The following is a 21,510-nucleotide window of genomic DNA, read 5'->3' on the forward strand; positions in this document are numbered from 1 at the left end:
AAAATCCCTCCTGAGATGTGTGCAAAGCTGGTGGCCAACTCCAGGTAACGCCTGACCTCTGGGATTGCCAAGAAGGGATTTGCCAGCAAGCACTAAGCCCTGTTTGGTGAAGGGGGTGAGATACCTGTGTTCCCTGGTGAAGCTGCAAATGAGCGCCTGATTTGTTAGCCATGCATTTCTTGTGAGTTTTTTCTTGCTCTTCTGTCTGTGAGTGTTCCGATGCAGCAGCTAGCATTGTATTTTGAGAGGGCTGATTTGTTTGTGAGTGGGCCGAGCTGGCAAACGAGCAGGGGATGAAAAGGTTGTTTGCTTGAGTGCAGGTGTGCAGCAGGAGGGCTTGGAGAGCGGGGAGGTAAAAGTGAATGTGAAAGAGCCATGGAGGAGGAGAGTGACCCCTGCTGGAGGAAAAGCAAAAGCCTACAGCACCTGGTATTCCCAGGCGGTCTCCCATCCAAGTACTAACCAGGCCCGACCCTGCTTAGCTTCCGAGATCAGACGAGATCGGGCGCGTTCAGGGTGGTGTGGCCGTAGGCAGTACTCAGGCTCTCCTTCAAGCCTCTTCTACTTGTCACGGGCAGCCTGGCCTCCGCCTTTCCTCGGCTCTACTACCCAGGACAAGCCGCCTGCTGCTACTGCTGTTTCCTTTTCACCCACCGGCACAACTGACACACACCGCCCCGTCTCTCCTCTCTCACTCACTCTCCTCAAACCCCTGCCTCCCTCCCGCTGCTTTGCTCCCTCTTTAACCTCTTCCTGACCGCACCTCCTCACGCACAAGCACACCACACCAGCCTGGCCTCAACCGCTCCTCCTTCTCCTTCCCGCCTTCCCCTGGCCTGACTTCAAGCCTTTGGCTCGCAGGGCTGAGCAGCACACCAGCCGCAGGGAGCAAGCTTTGGACACAGCATCCGCAAAGCGCACCGCAAAGCAAGGGGCCAAGCTCGCTTGCCAGCCAGACCTCTCGGGGCGCCGCACAGCGCTCCCGCCTCCCTGCCCCTGACCCAAACCAAGGCTAGGGACCCTGCTGGCACCGGGGCCTACAAACGCCAGTTCCTTGCGCTCCGGCCCTCGCTCTTTTTCACCGCCCCAGTGGCCGGCTCCCCCTTGCGCACACCACAGGGCCCTGACGCTCAGGCCCCTGCCTCCAGCAGCGGGCCCAGCGCTCTAACCGCCTCAGGGCGCAGGTATCGTGGCCTTCGGCGGCTCTGTTGCTTCTGGCTGGCTTGGGGGGCCGGCGCGCTTGCCTTCCCCGCTGCTGTCCCCCGGCCTGGGGAGCGCAGCGGAATGTGTCGGCGCAAGGCGACTGGAGAGCAGGCGTGAGAGCGCCAAAGCGGCTGAGGAGAGCGCTGGCAAAGGGCTGGGCCGTGGAGCCTAAGCGGGATGCAGGACGGGGCTAGCTGGCTGGGGGGTGGCGTCTGAGCGTTGCTCCGCTGCCGGAGGGGACTGGATGCGTGGCCAGCTCCTGAGGGACACAGAGAAGAAAGCCAGCGTGTTTTGAAAAGAGCGGGCCGCAAAAGGGAAGCGGGCTCACAAAAGCCTAGGCTGGCCTGAGGACTTTGGGGGAGCTACAGTGAAGGAAAGGAGTATTTCACCCCCTGCTGATTTTGAATCTTTGCCCGCTCACAAACAAATGATCGATCGGTCTAAAAATCCAATGCTAGGTGTATTGACTGAGAGACAGACTAGCAAGAAAACATTCAAAAGCACTGCATGTCTAACCAATGATGCACTGATTCGCATGTTCCTGAGGGAAATAAGTATTCCATCCCCTATCATTCAGCAGCATTTCTGGCTCCCAGGTGTCTTTCACACAGGTAACAAGCTGAGATTAGAAGCAGCCTCTTAAAGGGAGAGATGCTAATCTCATTTTCTTACCTGTATAAAAGACACCTGTCCACAGGAGCAATCAAACCATCAGATTCCAAACCCTCCACCACGGCAAAGACCAAAGAGCTGTCCAGGGATGTCAGCAACAGGATCGAAGACCTACACAAGGCTGGACTGGGCTACCAAACTATGGCCAAGCAGCTTAGTGAGAAGGTGACAACAGTCGGTGCAATCATTCGCAAATGGAAGAAACACAAAGCAACTGTCAGTCTCCCTAGGACCGGTGCACCGAGCAAGATCTCCCCTCGTGGAGTGTCAATGATCATGACAACAGTGAGGCATCATCCCAGAACTACGAGTGAGGATCTTGTCAATGATCTCCGGCCAGCTGGGACCGCAGTCACCAAGAGAACAATGGGTAACACACTACGCCGACGAGGATTGAAATCCCGCAGTGCCCGCAAGGTCCCTCTGCTCAAGAGAGCACATGTCCAGGCCCGTCTGAAGTTTGCCACTGAACATCTGAATGAGGCAGAGCAGGACTGGTTGAAAGTGTCCTGGTCAAATGAGACCACCAAAATGGAGCTCTTTGGCATCAACTCAACTCGCCGCGTTTGGAGGAGGAGGAGGAGGACGAGGAATGCTGCCTATGACCCCAAGAACACCATCCCAACTGTCAAACATGGCGGTGGAAATATGCTGCTTTGGGGGTGTTTTTCTGCTAAGGGGACAGGACAACTGCACCGCATCAAGGGGACCATGGACGGGGCAACAGAGCGGCAAATCTTGGGCGAGAACCTTCTCCCCTCAGCCAGGGCATTGAAAATGAATGGCGGGTGGCTGTTCCAGCATGACAAGGAGCCAAAACACGCGGCCAAGGCAACAAAGCAGCGGCTGGAGAAGAAGCACGTTAAGCTCCTGGAGTGGCCTAGCCAGTCTCCAGACCTTCATCCGGCTGACAATATCTCTGTGGAGGGAGCTGAAAGTTGGAGTTGCCAAACGTCAGCCGCCAAACCTTCATGATTTGGAGAGGATCTGCCAAGAGGAGTGGGCCAAAATCCCTCCTGAGATGTGTGCAAAGCTGGTGGCCAACTCCAGGTAACGCCTGACCTCTGGGATTGCCAAGAAGGGATTTGCCAGCAAGCACTAAGCCCTGTTTGGTGAAGGGGGTGAGATACCTGTGTTCCCTGGTGAAGCTGCAAATGAGCGCCTGATTTGTTAGCCATGCATTTCTTGTGAGTTTTTTCTTGCTCTTCTGTCTGTGAGTGTTCCGATGCAGCAGCTAGCATTGTATTTTGAGAGGGCTGATTTGTTTGTGAGTGGGCCGAGCTGGCAAACGAGCAGGGGATGAAAAGGTTGTTTGCTTGAGTGCAGGTGTGCAGCAGGAGGGCTTGGAGAGCGGGGAGGTAAAAGCGAATGTGAAAGAGCCATGGAGGAGAGTGACCCCTGCTGGAGGAAAAGCAAAAGCCTACAGCACCTGGTATTCCCAGGCGGTCTCCCATCCAAGTACTAACCAGGCCCGACCCTGCTTAGCTTCCGAGATCAGACGAGATCGGGCGCGTTCAGGGTGGTGTGGCCGTAGGCAGTACTCAGGCTCTCCTTCAAGCCTCTTCTACTTGTCACGGGCAGCCTGGCCTCCGCCTTTCCTCGGCTCTACTACCCAGGACAAGCCGCCTGCTGCTACTGCTGTTTCCTTTTCACCCACCGGCACAACTGACACACACCGCCCTGTCTCTCCTCTCTCACTCACTCTCCTCAAACCCCTGCCTCCCTCCCGCTGCTTTGCTCCCTCTTTAACCTCTTCCTGACCGCACCTCCTCACGCACAAGCACACCACACCAGCCTGGCCTCAACCGCTCCTCCTTCTCCTTCCCGCCTTCCCCTGGCCTGACTTCAAGCCTTTGGCTCGCAGGGCTGAGCAGCACACCAGCCGCAGGGAGCAAGCTTTGGACACAGCATCCGCAAAGCGCACCGCAAAGCAAGGGGCCAAGCTCGCTTGCCAGCCAGACCTCTCGGGGCGCCGCACAGCGCTCCCGCCTCCCTGCCCCTGACCCAAACCAAGGCTAGGGACCCTGCTGGCACCGGGGCCTACAAACGCCAGTTCCTTGCGCTCCGGCCCTCGCTCTTTTTCACCGCCCCAGTGGCCGGCTCCCCCTTGCGCACACCACAGGGCCCTGACGCTCAGGCCCCTGCCTCCAGCAGCGGGCCCAGCGCTCTAACCGCCTCAGGGAGCAGGTATCGTGGCCTTCGGCGGCTCTGTTGCTTCTGGCTGGCTTGGGGGGCCGGCGCGCGTGCCTTCCCCGCTGCTGTCCCCCGGCCTGGGGAGCGCAGCGGAATGTGTCGGCGCAAGGCGACTGGAGAGCAGGCGTGAGAGCGCCAAAGCGGCTGAGGAGAGCGCTGGCAAAGGGCTGGGCCGTGGAGCCTAAGCGGGATGCAGGACGGGGCTAGCTGGCTGGGGGGTGGCGTCTGAGCGTTGCTCCGCTGCCGGAGGGGGCTGGATGCGTGGCCAGCTCCTGAGGGACACAGAGAAGAAAGCCAGCGTGTTTTGAAAAGAGCGGGCCGCAAAAGGGAAGCGGGCTCACAAAAGCCTAGGCTGGCCTGAGGACTTTGGGGGAGCTACAGTGAAGGAAAGGAGTATTTCACCCCCTGCTGATTTTGAATCTTTGCCCGCTCACAAACAAATGATCGATCGGTCTAAAAATCCAATGCTAGGTGTATTGACTGAGAGACAGACTAGCAAGAAAACATTCAAAAGCACTGCATGTCTAACCAATGATGCGCTGATTCGCATGTTCCTGAGGGAAATAAGTATTCCACCCCCTATCATTCAGCAGCATTTCTGGCTCCCAGGTGTCTTTCACACAGGTAACAAGCTGAGATTAGAAGCAGCCTCTTAAAGGGAGAGATGCTAATCTCATTTTCTTACCTGTATAAAAGACACCTGTCCACAGGAGCAATCAAACCATCAGATTCCAAACCCTCCACCACGGCAAAGACCAAAGAGCTGTCCAGGGATGTCAGCAACAGGATCGAAGACCTACACAAGGCTGGACTGGGCTACCAAACTATGGCCAAGCAGCTTAGTGAGAAGGTGACAACAGTCGGTGCAATCATTCGCAAATGGAAGAAACACAAAGCAACTGTCAGTCTCCCTAGGACCGGTGCACCGAGCAAGATCTCCCCTCGTGGAGTGTCAATGATCATGACAACAGTGAGACATCATCCCAGAACTACGAGTGAGGATCTTGTCAATGATCTCCGGCCAGCTGGGACCGCAGTCACCAAGAGAACAATGGGTAACACACTACGCCGACGAGGATTGAAATCCCGCAGTGCCCGCAAGGTCCCTCTGCTCAAGAGAGCACATGTCCAGGCCCGTCTGAAGTTTGCCACTGAACATCTGAATGAGGCAGAGCAGGACTGGTTGAAAGTGTCCTGGTCAGATGAGACCACCAAAATGGAGCTCTTTGGCATCAACTCAACTCGCCGCGTTTGGAGGAGGAGGAGGAGGACGAGGAATGCTGCCTATGACCCCAAGAACACCATCCCAACTGTCAAACATGGCGGTGGAAATATGCTGCTTTGGGGGTGTTTTTCTGCTAAGGGGACAGGACAACTGCACCGCATCAAGGGGACCATGGACGGGGCAACGGAGCGGCAAATCTTGGGCGAGAACCTTCTCCCCTCAGCCAGGGCATTGAAAATGAATGGCGGGTGGCTGTTCCAGCATGACAAGGAGCCAAAACACGCGGCCAAGGCAACAAAGCAGCGGCTGGAGAAGAAGCACGTTAAGCTCCTGGAGTGGCCTAGCCAGTCTCCAGACCTTCATCCGGCTGACAATATCTCTGTGGAGGGAGCTGAAAGTTGGAGTTGCCAAACGTCAGCCGCCAAACCTTCATGATTTGGAGAGGATCTGCCAAGAGGAATGGGCCAAAATCCCTCCTGAGATGTGTGCAAAGCTGGTGGCCAACTCCAGGTAACGCCTGACCTCTGGGATTGCCAAGAAGGGATTTGCCAGCAAGCACTAAGCCCTGTTTGGTGAAGGGGGTGAGATACCTGTGTTCCCTGGTGAAGCTGCAAATGAGCGCCTGATTTGTTAGCCTTGCATTTCTTGTGAGTTTTTTCTTGCTCTTCTGTCTGTGAGTGTTCCGATGCAGCAGCTAGCATTGTATTTTGAGAGGGCTGATTTGTTTGTGAGTGGGCCGAGCTGGCAAACGAGCAGGGGATGAAAAGGTTGTTTGCTTGAGTGCAGGTGCGCAGCAGGAGGGCTTGGAGAGCGGGGAGGTAAAAGTGAATGTGAAAGAGGAGCCATGGAGGAGGAGAGTGACCCCTGCTGCAAAAAAAAAAAAAAAAAAGCAAAAGCCTACAGCACCTGGTATTCCCAGGCGGTCTCCCATCCAAGTACTAACCAGGCCCGACCCTGCTTAGCTTCCGAGATCAGACGAGATCGGGCGCGTTCAGGGTGGTGTGGCCGTAGGCAGTACTCAGGCTCTCCTTCAAGCCTCTTCTACTTGTCACGGGCAGCCTGGCCTCCGCCTTTCTTCTGCTCTACTACCCAGGACAAGCCGCCTGCTGCTACTGCTGTTTCCTTTTCACCCACCGGCACAACTGACACACACCGCCCCGTCTCTCCTCTCTCACTCACTCTCCTCAAACCCCTGCCTCCCTCCCTCCCGCTGCTTTGCTCCCTCTTTAACCTCTTCCTGACCGCACCTCCTCACGCACAAGCACACCACACCAGCCTGGCCTCAACTGCTCCTCCTTCTCCTACCTGCCTTCCCCTGGCCTGACTTCAAGCCTTTGGCTCGCAGGGCTGAGCAGCACACCAGCCGCAGGGAGCAAGCATTGGACACAGCAGCCGCAAAGCGCACCGCAAAGCAAGGGGCCTACACCCGCTTGCCAGCCACACCTCTCGGGGCGCCGCACAGCGCTCCCGCCTCCCTGCCCCTGACCCAAACCAAGGCTAGGGACCCTGCTGGCACCGGGGCCTACAAACGCCAGTTCCTTGCGCTCCGGCCCTCGCTCTTTTTCACCGCCCCAGTGGCCGGCTCCCCCTTGCGCACACCACAGGGCCCTGACGCTCAGGCCCCTGCCTCCAGCAGCGGGCCCAGCGCTCTAACCGCCTCAGGGCGCAGGTATCGTGGCCTTCGGCGGCTCTGTTGCTTCTGGCTGGCTTGGGGGGCCGGCGCGCTTGCCTTCCCCGCTGCTGTCCCCCGGCCTGGGGAGCGCAGCGGAATGTGTCGGCGCAAGGCGACTGGAGAGCAGGCGTGAGAGCGCCAAAGCGGCTGAGGAGAGCGCTGGCAAAGGGCTGGGCCGTGGAGCCTAAGCGGGATGCAGGACGGGGCTAGCTGGCTGGGGGGTGGCGTCTGAGCGTTGCTCCGCTGCCGGAGGGGACTGGATGCGTGGCCAGCTCCTGAGGGACACAGAGAAGAAAGCCAGCGTGTTTTGAAAAGAGCGGGCCGCAAAAGGGAAGCGGGCTCACAAAAGCCTAGGCTGGCCTGAGGACTTTGGGGGAGCTACAGTGAAGGAAAGGAGTATTTCACCCCCTGCTGATTTTGAATCTTTGCCCGCTCACAAACAAATGATCGATCGGTCTAAAAATCCAATGCTAGGTGTATTGACTGAGAGACAGACTAGCAAGAAAACATTCAAAAGCACTGCATGTCTAACCAATGATGCACTGATTCGCATGTTCCTGAGGGAAAGAAGTATTCCATCCCCTATCATTCAGCAGCATTTCTGGCTCCCAGGTGTCTTTCACACAGGTAACAAGCTGAGATTAGAAGCAGCCTCTTAAAGGGAGAGATGCTAATCTCATTTTCTTACCTGTATAAAAGACACCTGTCCACAGGAGCAATCAAACCATCAGATTCCAAACCCTCCACCACGGCAAAGACCAAAGAGCTGTCCAGGGATGTCAGCAACAGGATCGAAGACCTACACAAGGCTGGACTGGGCTACCAAACTATGGCCAAGCAGCTTAGTGAGAAGGTGACAACAGTCGGTGCAATCATTCGCAAATGGAAGAAACACAAAGCAACTGTCAGTCTCCCTAGGACCGGTGCACCGAGCAAGATCTCCCCTCGTGGAGTGTCAATGATCATGACAACAGTGAGGCATCATCCCAGAACTACGAGTGAGGATCTTGTCAATGATCTCCGGCCAGCTGGGACCGCAGTCACCAAGAGAACAATGGGTAACACACTACGCCGACGAGGATTGAAATCCCGCAGTGCCCGCAAGGTCCCTCTGCTCAAGAGAGCACATGTCCAGGCCCGTCTGAAGTTTGCCACTGAACATCTGAATGAGGCAGAGCAGGACTGGTTGAAAGTGTCCTGGTCAAATGAGACCACCAAAATGGAGCTCTTTGGCATCAACTCAACTCGCCGCGTTTGGAGGAGGAGGAGGAGGACGAGGAATGCTGCCTATGACCCCAAGAACACCATCCCAACTGTCAAACATGGCGGTGGAAATATGCTGCTTTGGGGGTGTTTTTCTGCTAAGGGGACAGGACAACTGCACCGCATCAAGGGGACCATGGACGGTGCAACAGAGCGGCAAATCTTGGGCGAGAACCTTCTCCCCTCAGCCAGGGCATTGAAAATGAATGGCGGGTGGCTGTTCCAGCATGACAAGGAGCCAAAACACGCGGCCAAGGCAACAAAGCAGCGGCTGGAGAAGAAGCACGTTAAGCTCCTGGAGTGGCCTAGCCAGTCTCCAGACCTTCATCCGGCTGACAATATCTCTGTGGAGGGAGCTGAAAGTTGGAGTTGCCAAACGTCAGCCGCCAAACCTTCATGATTTGGAGAGGATCTGCCAAGAGGAGTGGGCCAAAATCCCTCCTGAGATGTGTGCAAAGCTGGTGGCCAACTCCAGGTAACGCCTGACCTCTGGGATTGCCAAGAAGGGATTTGCCAGCAAGCACTAAGCCCTGTTTGGTGAAGGGGGTGAGATACCTGTGTTCCCTGGTGAAGCTGCAAATGAGCGCCTGATTTGTTAGCCATGCATTTCTTGTGAGTTTTTTCTTGCTCTTCTGTCTGTGAGTGTTCCGATGCAGCAGCTAGCATTGTATTTTGAGAGGGCTGATTTGTTTGTGAGTGGGCCGAGCTGGCAAACGAGCAGGGGATGAAAAGGTTGTTTGCTTGAGTGCAGGTGTGCAGCAGGAGGGCTTGGAGAGCGGGGAGGTAAAAGCGAATGTGAAAGAGCCATGGAGGAGGAGAGTGACCCCTGCTGGAGGAAAAGCAAAAGCCTACAGCACCTGGTATTCCCAGGCGGTCTCCCATCCAAGTACTAACCAGGCCCGACCCTGCTTAGCTTCCGAGATCAGACGAGATCGGGCGCGTTCAGGGTGGTGTGGCCGTAGGCAGTACTCAGGCTCTCCTTCAAGCCTCTTCTACTTGTCACGGGCAGCCTGGCCTCCGCCTTTCCTCGGCTCTACTACCCAGGACAAGCCGCCTGCTGCTACTGCTGTTTCCTTTTCACCCACCGGCACAACTGACACACACCGCCCCGTCTCTCCTCTCTCACTCACTCTCCTCAAACCCCTGCCTCCCTCCCGCTGCTTTGCTCCCTCTTTAACCTCTTCCTGACCGCACCTCCTCACGCACAAGCACACCACACCAGCCTGGCCTCAACCGCTCCTCCTTCTCCTTCCCGCCTTCCCCTGGCCTGACTTCAAGCCTTTGGCTCGCAGGGCTGAGCAGCACACCAGCCGCAGGGAGCAAGCTTTGGACACAGCATCCGCAAAGCGCACCGCAAAGCAAGGGGCCAAGCTCGCTTGCCAGCCAGACCTCTCGGGGCGCCGCACAGCGCTCCCGCCTCCCTGCCCCTGACCCAAACCAAGGCTAGGGACCCTGCTGGCACCGGGGCCTACAAACGCCAGTTCCTTGCGCTCCGGCCCTCGCTCTTTTTCACCGCCCCAGTGGCCGGCTCCCCCTTGCGCACACCACAGGGCCCTGACGCTCAGGCCCCTGCCTCCAGCAGCGGGCCCAGCGCTCTAACCGCCTCAGGGCGCAGGTATCGTGGCCTTCGGCGGCTCTGTTGCTTCTGGCTGGCTTGGGGGGCCGGCGCGCTTGCCTTCCCCGCTGCTGTCCCCCGGCCTGGGGAGCGCAGCGGAATGTGTCGGCGCAAGGCGACTGGAGAGCAGGCGTGAGAGCGCCAAAGCGGCTGAGGAGAGCGCTGGCAAAGGGCTGGGCCGTGGAGCCTAAGCGGGATGCAGGACGGGGCTAGCTGGCTGGGGGGTGGCGTCTGAGCGTTGCTCCGCTGCCGGAGGGGACTGGATGCGTGGCCAGCTCCTGAGGGACACAGAGAAGAAAGCCAGCGTGTTTTGAAAAGAGTGGGCCGCAAAAGGGAAGCGGGCTCACAAAAGCCTAGGCTGGCCTGAGGACTTTGGGGGAGCTACAGTGAAGGAAAGGAGTATTTCACCCCCTGCTGATTTTGAATCTTTGCCCGCTCACAAACAAATGATCGATCGGTCTAAAAATCCAATGCTAGGTGTATTGACTGAGAGACAGACTAGCAAGAAAACATTCAAAAGCACTGCATGTCTAACCAATGATGCGCTGATTCGCATGTTCCTGAGGGAAAGAAGTATTCCATCCCCTATCATTCAGCAGCATTTCTGGCTCCCAGGTGTCTTTCACACAGGTAACAAGCTGAGATTAGAAGCAGCCTCTTAAAGGGAGAGATGCTAATCTCATTTTCTTACCTGTATAAAAGACACCTGTCCACAGGAGCAATCAAACCATCAGATTCCAAACCCTCCACCACGGCAAAGACCAAAGAGCTGTCCAGGGATGTCAGCAACAGGATCGAAGACCTACACAAGGCTGGACTGGGCTACCAAACTATGGCCAAGCAGCTTAGTGAGAAGGTGACAACAGTCGGTGCAATCATTCGCAAATGGAAGAAACACAAAGCAACTGTCAGTCTCCCTAGGACCGGTGCACCGAGCAAGATCTCCCCTCGTGGAGTGTCAATGATCATGACAACAGTGAGGCATCATCCCAGAACTACGAGTGAGGATCTTGTCAATGATCTCCGGCCAGCTGGGACCGCAGTCACCAAGAGAACAATGGGTAACACACTACGCCGACGAGGATTGAAATCCCGCAGTGCCCACAAGGTCACTCTGCTCAAGAGAGCACATGTCCAGGCCCGTCTGAAGTTTGCCACTGAACATCTGAATGAGGCAGAGCAGGACTGGTTGAAAGTGTCCTGGTCAGATGAGACCACCAAAATGGAGCTCTTTGGCATCAACTCAACTCGCCGCGTTTGGAGGAGGAGGAGGAGGACGAGGAATGCTGCCTATGACCCCAAGAACACCATCCCAACTGTCAAACATGGCGGTGGAAATATGCTGCTTTGGGGGTGTTTTTCTGCTAAGGGGACAGGACAACTGCACCGCATCAAGGGGACCATGGACGGGGCAACAGAGCGGCAAATCTTGGGCGAGAACCTTCTCCCCTCAGCCAGGGCATTGAAAATGAATGGCGGGTGGCTGTTCCAGCATGACAAGGAGCCAAAACACGCGGCCAAGGCAACAAAGCAGCGGCTGGAGAAGAAGCACGTTAAGCTCCTGGAGTGGCCTAGCCAGTCTCCAGACCTTCATCCGGCTGACAATATCTCTGTGGAGGGAGCTGAAAGTTGGAGTTGCCAAACGTCAGCCGCCAAACCTTCATGATTTGGAGAGGATCTGCCAAGAGGAGTGGGCCAAAATCCCTCCTGAGATGTGTGCAAAGCTGGTGGCCAACTCCAGGTAACGCCTGACCTCTGGGATTGCCAAGAAGGGATTTGCCAGCAAGCACTAAGCCCTGTTTGGTGAAGGGGGTGAGATACCTGTGTTCCCTGGTGAAGCTGCAAATGAGCGCCTGATTTGTTAGCCATGCATTTCTTGTGAGTTTTTTCTTGCTCTTCTGTCTGTGAGTGTTCCGATGCAGCAGCTAGCATTGTATTTTGAGAGGGCTGATTTGTTTGTGAGTGGGCCGAGCTGGCAAACGAGCAGGGGATGAAAAGGTTGTTTGCTTGAGTGCAGGTGTGCAGCAGGAGGGCTTGGAGAGCGGGGAGGTAAAAGCGAATGTGAAAGAGCCATGGAGGAGGAGAGTGACCCCTGCTGGAGGAAAAGCAAAAGCCTACAGCACCTGGTATTCCCAGGCGGTCTCCCATCCAAGTACTAACCAGGCCCGACCCTGCTTAGCTTCCGAGATCAGACGAGATCAGGCGCGTTCAGGGTGGTGTGGCCGTAGGCAGTACTCAGGCTCTCCTTCAAGCCTCTTCTACTTGTCACGGGCAGCCTGGCCTCCGCCTTTCCTCGGCTCTACTACCCAGGACAAGCCGCCTGCTGCTACTGCTCTTTCCTTTTCACCCACCGGCACAACTGACACACACCGCCCCGTCTCTCCTCTCTCACTCACTCTCCTCAAACCCCTGCCTCCCTCCCGCTGCTTTGCTCCCTCTTTAACCTCTTCCTGACCGCACCTCCTCACGCACAAGCACACCACACCAGCCTGGCCTCAACCGCTCCTCCTTCTCCTTCCCGCCTTCCCCTGGCCTGACTTCAAGCCTTTGGCTCGCAGGGCTGAGCAGCACACCAGCCGCAGGGAGCAAGCTTTGGACACAGCATCCGCAAAGCGCACCGCAAAGCAAGGGGCCAAGCTCGCTTGCCAGCCAGACCTCTCGGGGCGCCGCACAGCGCTCCCGCCTCCCTGCCCCTGACCCAAACCAAGGCTAGGGACCCTGCTGGCACCGGGGCCTACAAACGCCAGTTCCTTGCGCTCCGGCCCTCTCTCTTTTTCACCGCCCCAGTGGCCGGCTCCCCCTTGCGCACACCACAGGGCCCTGACGCTCAGGCCCCTGCCTCCAGCAGCGGGCCCAGCGCTCTAACCGCCTCAGGGCGCAGGTATCGTGGCCTTCGGCGGCTCTGTTGCTTCTGGCTGGCTTGGGGGGCCGGCGCGCTTGCCTTCCCCGCTGCTGTCCCCCGGCCTGGGGAGCGCAGCGGAATGTGTCGGCGCAAGGCGACTGGAGAGCAGGCGTGAGAGCGCCAAAGCGGCTGAGGAGAGCGCTGGCAAAGGGCTGGGCCGTGGAGCCTAAGCGGGATGCAGGACGGGGCTAGCTGGCTGGGGGGTGGCGTCTGAGCGTTGCTCCGCTGCCGGAGGGGACTGGATGCGTGGCCAGCTCCTGAGGGACACAGAGAAGAAAGCCAGCGTGTTTTGAAAAGAGTGGGCCGCAAAAGGGAAGCGGGCTCACAAAAGCCTAGGCTGGCCTGAGGACTTTGGGGGAGCTACAGTGAAGGAAAGGAGTATTTCACCCCCTGCTGATTTTGAATCTTTGCCCGCTCACAAACAAATGATCGATCGGTCTAAAAATCCAATGCTAGGTGTATTGACTGAGAGACAGACTAGCAAGAAAACATTCAAAAGCACTGCATGTCTAACCAATGATGCGCTGATTCGCATGTTCCTGAGGGAAAGAAGTATTCCATCCCCTATCATTCAGCAGCATTTCTGGCTCCCAGGTGTCTTTCACACAGGTAACAAGCTGAGATTAGAAGCAGCCTCTTAAAGGGAGAGATGCTAATCTCATTTTCTTACCTGTATAAAAGACACCTGTCCACAGGAGCAATCAAACCATCAGATTCCAAACCCTCCACCACGGCAAAGACCAAAGAGCTGTCCAGGGATGTCAGCAACAGGATCGAAGACCTACACAAGGCTGGACTGGGCTACCAAACTATGGCCAAGCAGCTTAGTGAGAAGGTGACAACAGTCGGTGCAATCATTCGCAAATGGAAGAAACACAAAGCAACTGTCAGTCTCCCTAGGACCGGTGCACCGAGCAAGATCTCCCCTCGTGGAGTGTCAATGATCATGACAACAGTGAGGCATCATCCCAGAACTACGAGTGAGGATCTTGTCAATGATCTCCGGCCAGCTGGGACCGCAGTCACCAAGAGAACAATGGGTAACACACTACGCCGACGAGGATTGAAATCCCGCAGTGCCCACAAGGTCACTCTGCTCAAGAGAGCACATGTCCAGGCCCGTCTGAAGTTTGCCACTGAACATCTGAATGAGGCAGAGCAGGACTGGTTGAAAGTGTCCTGGTCAGATGAGACCACCAAAATGGAGCTCTTTGGCATCAACTCAACTCGCCGCGTTTGGAGGAGGAGGAGGAGGACGAGGAATGCTGCCTATGACCCCAAGAACACCATCCCAACTGTCAAACATGGCGGTGGAAATATGCTGCTTTGGGGGTGTTTTTCTGCTAAGGGGACAGGACAACTGCACCGCATCAAGGGGACCATGGACGGGGCAACAGAGCGGCAAATCTTGGGCGAGAACCTTCTCCCCTCAGCCAGGGCATTGAAAATGAATGGCGGGTGGCTGTTCCAGCATGACAAGGAGCCAAAACACGTGGCCAAGGCAACAAAGCAGCGGCTGGAGAAGAAGCACGTTAAGCTCCTGGAGTGGCCTAGCCAGTCTCCAGACCTTCATCCGGCTGACAATATCTCTGTGGAGGGAGCTGAAAGTTGGAGTTGCCAAACGTCAGCCGCCAAACCTTCATGATTTGGAGAGGATCTGCCAAGAGGAGTGGGCCAAAATCCCTCCTGAGATGTGTGCAAAGCTGGTGGCCAACTCCAGGTAACGCCTGACCTCTGGGATTGCCAAGAAGGGATTTGCCAGCAAGCACTAAGCCCTGTTTGGTGAAGGGGGTGAGATACCTGTGTTCCCTGGTGAAGCTGCAAATGAGCGCCTGATTTGTTAGCCATGCATTTCTTGTGAGTTTTTTCTTGCTCTTCTGTCTGTGAGTGTTCCGATGCAGCAGCTAGCATTGTATTTTGAGAGGGCTGATTTGTTTGTGAGTGGGCCGAGCTGGCAAACGAGCAGGGGATGAAAAGGTTGTTTGCTTGAGTGCAGGTGTGCAGCAGGAGGGCTTGGAGAGCGGGGAGGTAAAAGTGAATGTGAAAGAGCCATGGAGGAGGAGAGTGACCCCTGCTGGAGGAAAAGCAAAAGCCTACAGCACCTGGTATTCCCAGGCGGTCTCCCATCCAAGTACTAACCAGGCCCGACCCTGCTTAGCTTCCGAGATCGGGCACGTTCAGGGTGGTGTGGCCGTAGGCAGTACTCAGGCTCTCCTTCAAGCCTCTTCTACTTGTCACGGGCAGCCTGGCCTCCGCCTTTCCTCGGCTCTACTACCCAGGACAAGCCGCCTGCAGCTAATGCTGTTTCCTTTTCACCCACCGGCACAACTGACACACACCGCCCCGTCTCTCCTCTCTCACTCACTCTCCTCAAACCCCTGCCTCCCTCCCGCTGCTTTGCTCCCTCTTTAACCTCTTCCTGACCGCACCTCCTCACGCACAAGCACACCACACCAGCCTGGCCTCAACCGCTCCTCCTTCTCCTTCCCGCCTTCCCCTGGCCTGACTTCAAGCCTTTGGCTCGCAGGGCTGAGCAGCACACCAGCCGCAGGGAGCAAGCTTTGGACACAGCATCCGCAAAGCGCACCGCAAAGCAAGGGGCCAAGCTCGCTTGCCAGCCAGACCTCTCGGGGCGCCGCACAGCGCTCCCGCCTCCCTGCCCCTGACCCAAACCAAGGCTAGGGACCCTGCTGGCACCGGGGCCTACAAACGCCAGTTCCTTGCGCTCCGGCCCTCGCTCTTTTTCACCGCCCCAGTGGCCGGCTCCCCCTTGCGCACACCACAGGGCCCTGACGCTCAGGCCCCTGCCTCCAGCAGCGGGCCCAGCGCTCTAACCGCCTCAGGGCGCAGGTATCGTGGCCTTCGGCGGCTCTGTTGCTTCTGGCTGGCTTGGGGGGCCGGCGCGCTTGCCTTCCCCGCTGCTGTCCCCCGGCCTGGGGAGCGCAGCGGAATGTGTCGGCGCAAGGCGACTGGAGAGCAGGCGTGAGAGCGCCAAAGCGGCTGAGGAGAGCGCTGGCAAAGGGCTGGGCCGTGGAGCCTAAGCGGGATGCAGGACGGGGCTAGCTGGCTGGGGGGTGGCGTCTGAGCGTTGCTCCGCTGCCGGAGGGGACTGGATGCGTGGCCAGCTCCTGAGGGACACAGAGAAGAAAGCCAGCGTGTTTTGAAAAGAGCGGGCCGCAAAAGGGAAGCGGGCTCACAAAAGCCTAGGCTGGCCTGAGGACTTTGGGGGAGCTACAGTGAAGGAAAGGAGTATTTCACCCCCTGCTGATTTTGAATCTTTGCCCGCTCACAAACAAATGATCGATCGGTCTAAAAATCCAATGCTAGGTGTATTGACTGAGAGACAGACTAGCAAGAAAACATTCAAAAGCACTGCATGTCTAACCAATGATGCACTGATTCGCATGTTCCTGAGGGAAAGAAGTATTCCATCCCCTATCATTCAGCAGCATTTCTGGCTCCCAGGTGTCTTTCACACAGGTAACAAGCTGAGATTAGAAGCAGCCTCTTAAAGGGAGAGATGCTAATCTCATTTTCTTACCTGTATAAAAGACACCTGTCCACAGGAGCAATCAAACCATCAGATTCCAAACCCTCCACCACGGCAAAGACCAAAGAGCTGTCCAGGGATGTCAGCAACAGGATCGAAGACCTACACAAGGCTGGACTGGGCTACCAAACTATGGCCAAGCAGCTTAGTGAGAAGGTGACAACAGTCGGTGCAATCATTCGCAAATGGAAGAAACACAAAGCAACTGTCAGTCTCCCTAGGACCGGTGCACCGAGCAAGATCTCCCCTCGTGGAGTGTCAATGATCATGACAACAGTGAGGCATCATCCCAGAACTACGAGTGAGGATCTTGTCAATGATCTCCGGCCAGCTGGGACCGCAGTCACCAAGAGAACAATGGGTAACACACTACGCCGACGAGGATTGAAATCCCGCAGTGCCCGCAAGGTCCCTCTGCTCAAGAGAGCACATGTCCAGGCCCGTCTGAAGTTTGCCACTGAACATCTGAATGAGGCAGAGCAGGACTGGTTGAAAGTGTCCTGGTCAAATGAGACCACCAAAATGGAGCTCTTTGGCATCAACTCAACTCGCCGCGTTTGGAGGAGGAGGAGGAGGACGAGGAATGCTGCCTATGACCCCAAGAACACCATCCCAACTGTCAAACATGGCGGTGGAAATATGCTGCTTTGGGGGTGTTTTTCTGCTAAGGGGACAGGACAACTGCACCGCATCAAGGGGACCATGGACGGGGCAACAGAGCGGCAAATCTTGGGCGAGAACCTTCTCCCCTCAGCCAGGGCATTGAAAATGAATGGCGGGTGGCTGTTCCAGCATGACAAGGAGCCAAAACACGCGGCCAAGGCAACAAAGCAGCGGCTGGAGAAGAAGCACGTTAAGCTCCTGGAGTGGCCTAGCCAGTCTCCAGACCTTCATCCAGCTGACAATATCTCTGTGGAGGGAGCTGAAAGTTGGAGTTGCCAAACGTCAGCCGCCAAACCTTCATGATTTGGAGAGGATCTGCCAAGAGGAGTGGGCCAAAATCCCTCCTGAGATGTGTGCAAAGCTGGTGGCCAACTCCAGGTAACGCCTGACCTCTGGGATTGCCAAGAAGGGATTTGCCAGCAAGCACTAAGCCCTGTTTGGTGAAGGGGGTGAGATACCTGTGTTCCCTGGTGAAGCTGCAAATGAGCGCCTGATTTGTTAGCCATGCATTTCTTGTGAGTTTTTTCTTGCTCTTCTGTCTGTGAGTGTTCCGATGCAGCAGCTAGCATTGTATTTTGAGAGGGCTGATTTGTTTGTGAGTGGGCCGAGCTGGCAAACGAGCAGGGGATGAAAAGGTTGTTTGCTTGAGTGCAGGTGTGCAGCAGGAGGGCTTGGAGAGCAGGGAGGTAAAAGCGAATGTGAAAGAGCCATGGAGGAGAGTGACCCCTGCTGGAGGAAAAGCAAAAGCCTACAGCACCTGGTATTCCCAGGCGGTCTCCCATCCAAGTACTAACCAGGCCCGACCCTGCTTAGCTTCCGAGATCAGACAAGATCGGGCGAGTTCAGGGTGGTGTGGCCGCAGGCAGTACTCAGGCTCTCCTTCAAGCCTCTTCTACTTGTCACGGGCAGCCTGGCCTCCGCCTTTCCTCGGCTCTACTACCCAGGACAAGCCGCCTGCTGCTACTGCTCTTTCCTTTTCACCCACCGGCACAACTGACACACACCGCCCTGTCTCTCCTCTCTCACTCACTCTCCTCAAACCCCTGCCTCCCTCCCGCTGCTTTGCTCCCTCTTTAACCTCTTCCTGACCGCACCTCCTCACGCACAAGCACACCACACCAGCCTGGCCTCAACCGCTCCTCCTTCTCCTTCCCGCCTTCCCCTGGCCTGACTTCAAGCCTTTGGCTCGCAGGGCTGAGCAGCACACCAGCCGCAGGGAGCAAGCTTTGGACACAGCAGCCGCAAAGCGCACCGCAAAGCAAGGGGCCAAGCTCGCTTGCCAGCCAGACCTCTCGGGGCGCCGCACAGCGCTCCCGCCTCCCTGCCCCTGACCCAAACCAAGGCTAGGGACCCTGCTGGCACCGGGGCCTACAAACGCCAGTTCCTTGCGCTCCGGCCCTCGCTCTTTTTCACCGCCCCAGTGGCCGGCTCCCCCTTGCGCACACCACAGGGCCCTGACGCTCAGGCCCCTGCCTCCAGCAGCGGGCCCAGCGCTCTAACCGCCTCAGGGAGCAGGTATCGTGGCCTTCGGCGGCTCTGTTGCTTCTGGCTGGCTTGGGGGGCCGGCGCGCGTGCCTTCCCCGCTGCTGTCCCCCGGCCTGGGGAGCGCAGCGGAATGTGTCGGCGCAAGGCGACTGGAGAGCAGGCGTGAGAGCGCCAAAGCGGCTGAGGAGAGCGCTGGCAAAGGGCTGGGCCGTGGAGCCTAAGCGGGATGCAGGACGGGGCTAGCTGGCTGGGGGGTGGCGTCTGAGCGTTGCTCCGCTGCCGGAGGGGGCTGGATGCGTGGCCAGCTCCTGAGGGACACAGAGAAGAAAGCCAGCGTGTTTTGAAAAGAGCGGGCCGCAAAAGGGAAGCGGGCTCACAAAAGCCTAGGCTGGCCTGAGGACTTTGGGGGAGCTACAGTGAAGGAAAGGAGTATTTCACCCCCTGCTGATTTTGAATCTTTGCCCGCTCACAAACAAATGATCGATCGGTCTAAAAATCCAATGCTAGGTGTATTGACTGAGAGACAGACTAGCAAGAAAACATTCAAAAGCACTGCATGTCTAACCAATGATGCGCTGATTCGCATGTTCCTGAGGGAAATAAGTATTCCACCCCCTATCATTCAGCAGCATTTCTGGCTCCCAGGTGTCTTTCACACAGGTAACAAGCTGAGATTAGAAGCAGCCTCTTAAAGGGAGAGATGCTAATCTCATTTTCTTACCTGTATAAAAGACACCTGTCCACAGGAGCAATCAAACCATCAGATTCCAAACCCTCCACCACGGCAAAGACCAAAGAGCTGTCCAGGGATGTCAGCAACAGGATCGAAGACCTACACAAGGCTGGACTGGGCTACCAAACTATGGCCAAGCAGCTTAGTGAGAAGGTGACAACAGTCGGTGCAATCATTCGCAAATGGAAGAAACACAAAGCAACTGTCAGTCTCCCTAGGACCGGTGCACCGAGCAAGATCTCCCCTCGTGGAGTGTCAATGATCATGACAACAGTGAGACATCATCCCAGAACTACGAGTGAGGATCTTGTCAATGATCTCCGGCCAGCTGGGACCGCAGTCACCAAGAGAACAATGGGTAACACACTACGCCGACGAGGATTGAAATCCCGCAGTGCCCGCAAGGTCCCTCTGCTCAAGAGAGCACATGTCCAGGCCCGTCTGAAGTTTGCCACTGAACATCTGAATGAGGCAGAGCAGGACTGGTTGAAAGTGTCCTGGTCAGATGAGACCACCAAAATGGAGCTCTTTGGCATCAACTCAACTCGCCGCGTTTGGAGGAGGAGGAGGAGGACGAGGAATGCTGCCTATGACCCCAAGAACACCATCCCAACTGTCAAACATGGCGGTGGAAATATGCTGCTTTGGGGGTGTTTTTCTGCTAAGGGGACAGGACAACTGCACCGCATCAAGGGGACCATGGACGGGGCAACGGAGCGGCAAATCTTGGGCGAGAACCTTCTCCCCTCAGCCAGGGCATTGAAAATGAATGGCGGGTGGCTGTTCCAGCATGACAAGGAGCCAAAACACGCGGCCAAGGCAACAAAGCAGCGGCTGGAGAAGAAGCACGTTAAGCTCCTGGAGTGGCCTAGCCAGTCTCCAGACCTTCATCCGGCTGACAATATCTCTGTGGAGGGAGCTGAAAGTTGGAGTTGCCAAACGTCAGCCGCCAAACCTTCATGATTTGGAGAGGATCTGCCAAGAGGAGTGGGCCAAAATCCCTCCTGAGATGTGTGCAAAGCTGGTGGCCAACTCCAGGTAACGCCTGACCTCTGGGATTGCCAAGAAGGGATTTGCCAGCAAGCACTAAGCCCTGTTTGGTGAAGGGGGTGAGATACCTGTGTTCCCTGGTGAAGCTGCAAATGAGCGCCTGATTTGTTAGCCTTGCATTTCTTGTGAGTTTTTTCTTGCTCTTCTGTCTGTGAGTGTTCCGATGCAGCAGCTAGCATTGTATTTTGAGAGGGCTGATTTGTTTGTGAGTGGGCCGAGCTGGCAAACGAGCAGGGGATGAAAAGGTTGTTTGCTTGAGTGCAGGTGCGCAGCAGGAGGGCTTGGAGAGCGGGGAGGTAAAAGTGAATGTGAAAGAGGAGCCATGGAGGAGGAGAGTGACCCCTGCTGCAAAAAAAAAAAAAAAAAAGCAAAAGCCTACAGCACCTGGTATTCCCAGGCGGTCTCCCATCCAAGTACTAACCAGGCCCGACCCTGCTTAGCTTCCGAGATCAGACGAGATCGGGCGCGTTCAGGGTGGTGTGGCCGTAGGCAGTACTCAGGCTCTCCTTCAAGCCTCTTCTACTTGTCACGGGCAGCCTGGCCTCCGCCTTTCCTCGGCTCTACTACCCAGGACAAGCCGCCTGCTGCTACTGCTGTTTCCTTTTCACCCACCGGCACAACTGACACACACCGCCCTGTCTCTCCTCTCTCACTCACTCTCCTCAAACCCCTGCCTCCCTCCCGCTGCTTTGCTCCCTCTTTAACCTCTTCCTGACCGCACCTCCTCACGCACAAGCACACCACACCAGCCTGGCCTCAACCGCTCCTCCTTCTCCTACCCGCCTTCCCCTGGCCTGACTTCAAGCCTTTGGCTCGCAGGGCTGAGCAGCACACCAGCCGCAGGGAGCAAGCTTTGGACACAGCAGCCGCAAAGCGCACCGCAAAGCAAGGGGCCAAGCTCGCTTGCCAGCCACACCTCTCGGGGCGCCGGACAGCGCTCCCGCCTCCCTGCCCCTGACCCAAACCAAGGCTAGGGACCCTGCTGGCACCGGGGCCTACAAACGCCAGTTCCTTGCGCTCCGGCCCTCGCTCTTTTTCACCGCCCCAGTGGCCGGCTCCCCCTTGCGCACACCACAGGGCCCTGACGCTCAGGCCCCTGCCTCCAGCAGCGGGCCCAGCGCTCTAACCGCCTCAGGGCGCAGGTATCGTGGCCTTCGGCGGCTCTGTTGCTTCTGGCTGGCTTGGGGGGCCGGCGCGCATGCCTTCCCCGCTGCTGTCCCCCGGCCTGGGGAGCGCAGCGGAATGTGTCGGCGCAAGGCGACGGGAGAGCAGGCGTGAGAGCGC

At 56.9% G+C, this 21,510-nt stretch overlaps 7 non-coding genes and 1 pseudogene across 7 annotated transcripts; all 8 read right to left on the reverse strand.

The window, feature by feature from the left end:
• Window positions 1–414: 414 nt before the first annotated feature.
• On the reverse strand, window positions 415–533 carry LOC149457206 (5S ribosomal RNA). The gene has a single exon (XR_016313715.1). It is a non-coding gene; the product is annotated as a 5S ribosomal RNA (ribosomal RNA).
• A 2,759-nt stretch (window positions 534–3,292) lies between these two features.
• On the reverse strand, window positions 3,293–3,411 carry LOC149457207 (5S ribosomal RNA). The gene has a single exon (XR_016313717.1). It is a non-coding gene; the product is annotated as a 5S ribosomal RNA (ribosomal RNA).
• A 2,776-nt stretch (window positions 3,412–6,187) lies between these two features.
• Window positions 6,188–6,306, reverse strand: LOC149457208 (5S ribosomal RNA). Its single transcript, XR_016313718.1, has one exon. It is a non-coding gene; the product is annotated as a 5S ribosomal RNA (ribosomal RNA).
• Window positions 6,307–9,073: 2,767 nt separating this feature from the next.
• LOC149457209 (5S ribosomal RNA) lies at window positions 9,074–9,192 on the reverse strand. The gene has a single exon (XR_016313719.1). It is a non-coding gene; the product is annotated as a 5S ribosomal RNA (ribosomal RNA).
• Window positions 9,193–11,954: 2,762 nt separating this feature from the next.
• Window positions 11,955–12,073, reverse strand: LOC149457210 (5S ribosomal RNA). Its single transcript, XR_016313668.1, has one exon. It is a non-coding gene; the product is annotated as a 5S ribosomal RNA (ribosomal RNA).
• A 2,762-nt stretch (window positions 12,074–14,835) lies between these two features.
• On the reverse strand, window positions 14,836–14,944 carry LOC149457211 (5S ribosomal RNA; annotated as a pseudogene).
• Window positions 14,945–17,703: 2,759 nt separating this feature from the next.
• LOC149457212 (5S ribosomal RNA) lies at window positions 17,704–17,822 on the reverse strand. The gene has a single exon (XR_016313695.1). It is a non-coding gene; the product is annotated as a 5S ribosomal RNA (ribosomal RNA).
• A 2,776-nt stretch (window positions 17,823–20,598) lies between these two features.
• On the reverse strand, window positions 20,599–20,717 carry LOC149457213 (5S ribosomal RNA). The gene has a single exon (XR_016313720.1). It is a non-coding gene; the product is annotated as a 5S ribosomal RNA (ribosomal RNA).
• Window positions 20,718–21,510: the final 793 nt, after the last annotated feature.

Source organism: Staurois parvus, unplaced genomic scaffold, assembly GCF_062004578.1.
Source record: "Staurois parvus isolate SC_StPar_1 unplaced genomic scaffold, SC_StPar_1.0 ptg000333l, whole genome shotgun sequence".
NCBI classification, from domain to species: domain Eukaryota; kingdom Metazoa; phylum Chordata; class Amphibia; order Anura; family Ranidae; genus Staurois; species Staurois parvus.